The following is a 2,236-nucleotide window of genomic DNA, read 5'->3' as shown; positions in this document are numbered from 1 at the left end:
GGCTGCGAGAAAGCCCTTCCCCGAGCCTTTGGCGTGCTCTTCTTTACGCCTCTAAATGGTAATTAGACCTGGGTGCAAGTAGGGTATGGAAGATGCGCTGCTGGAGGCTCCCTGCTCCTTACCGAGGTGTCCCCGTCAGGTCTGGCAGGGCTTTTTCCCAAGCCAAGGCGCTCATCCCTCCCGGAGTTACATGGTGCTATTTACCTGCCGGCGGAACCGACTCTCTCAGCCGAACCGCAGAAACCTCCAAAGCGCAAATCCAAATTAGGCGGCGGTTGCGCTAGTTTAAATGCTGCCTTTACTCAGTGAATATACACGGCAAGAGCCGAGAGATGGGCTTTTCCCAAACTGTATTTAAACCAAGTGCTCGGAAAGGGGACTCTAGAGCAGGAGTTTATCATTTCGGAAGTATTTAAGAGCTCCCGTTCTTTTCAGATGCACTGCGAAGGAGAGAAACTTGGCTGCGGGGGAAGATTCTCCCCCTGAGAGCGCTTCCTCCTCCGGGAGCCGGCGCGGGCTCTGCCCCTTCCCCAGCGCTCGCACGGCTCCGCCCGGGCACTGGGGCAGGGGGGGAAGGCTCCCTTCGTGTGTCCCTCAAGTGCCAAATCCCGGCGGCAGCTGTTTGGGGCGAAGGGAGTGCCTCTGCTCTGACCTGCGCCGCTGGCCTCTGACCCGCTATGAATCCCGAAGAGCGGAGCCCCCCGGGGGCCGCGGCACACGAGTCCCCATTGTTCCTAAAGCGGGCACGGTCCCGCCGGGCGCTCCCGGCCGCGCCCGGGGGCTCCTTAAGCGCCGAGGCTGGGGCTGAACGAGCATCTGGGCTGGATCCGGCCGGGCTCCCGTTAACGCCTTGCAGGGACAGAGTCGGCTAGGAGCGAGGGACTTCACTTTTTTAGGAAACATTTTCTCCTTATGAATACATCGGCCAAGGCTAGATCAAGTGGGAATTCCGCCCCCTCCCCTTCCGTCCCTGCCCCAGGTTTAAGAATAAATGCAGAAACGGTCAGAGTGGCATTGCCAAAAATGATCTTAGTACAAAGAGAGGGCTTTCATTCGAGGAAATGTACCCACGCCTATTGCGAAATGGTAAAAAAAATCAGCAAACCAAACCACCCATAATATGCCTTGCCGTCGCCTGTACGTTTACATCGTATGATCTTGTTTTCTCACTTCTTTTTTTTTGTTTGTTTGTTTGAATATCTTACCTTGGTTGGTTGGATTGGGTTTGGTTTTTTTTTTTAGATTGAGAAATTGCATCTCAAAGATGCTTAGATCGTACCCCGAAAGGTTGGCCTCCGCTCTGTAACGCCATCAAACTGCTGTTGCCTTTCTTTAACGTTAAAACACCGCCAGCCTCGCCTCTTGCGAACCTGACAAAATCACTTACTGCATATTTATCAATTTGGGGAGGTGGGTTAGCATGGTAAATTCTCTGGAACAAAGATTGTACGAGATGCATTAGTTCATCTAATACCATGTCTGTCACTTACGTAGAGAGAATAATTCGGAGTCCCGGCTTTGCCCTCAATCGTGCCTAAATTAAGGATACATTTTAATGAAAGTTTTATGGGAAGATTTTAATTTATGATTTTTTTTTTTTGAGAACTGTATGAAACTCCATGGAAATAATCTAGCGTTTAATAGAAAGGTGGCTTTTTGAAATGCAGCTGAACATGGACGGAAGGAGTTAGGATTTATTTTGAAATGGAAATGATATGTCTATCCCGTTAAAAAAAAAAAAAATAAAGCAGGTTAAAGAGAGGAGCTACACATAATGAGTCAAGGAAATCCTTGCGCTGTCCCTTTAACTACCGAACATCTGATTCCCTCATCTGGCAGATGGTCTCTGAGCACAGATTTGCATTCATTGTCTTGAAATCTGTTTTCGCGTTGGTGTTATAGATTTCAGAGGCAGATCTATACACAGATCGGCATACAAAAGGGGCAGGAGGAAAATATCACCGAAGCAGTGTGGTTTTAAAAAAAAAAAAAAAAAAATTTAAAATAAATGCAGACGCAGGTATCGTCCTGGTTCACAGCGGGCTGGGCTGGGGAGAGCTCCAACTTCCTTTAAGGGGAAATTTTGCCTTCAGAGGATGTTATAAAAAGTTTTAAGGCTGGACCTGACAGCTCGCGTAGAGCGAGAACTTGAGGCTCCTCCGGCTGCCTTGCGGTCTCTCTCGCTCCTGCGGGCAGCCCCTGCGTGCACAGCCCCCGCCGGCATTGCGACAGCCCC

Source organism: Egretta garzetta, unplaced genomic scaffold, assembly GCF_000687185.1.
Source record: "Egretta garzetta isolate BGI_Z169 unplaced genomic scaffold, ASM68718v1 scaffold233, whole genome shotgun sequence".
NCBI classification, from domain to species: domain Eukaryota; kingdom Metazoa; phylum Chordata; class Aves; order Pelecaniformes; family Ardeidae; genus Egretta; species Egretta garzetta.
The sequence above is the reverse complement of the archived record's forward strand: the minus strand, read 5'-3'. Positions refer to the sequence as shown.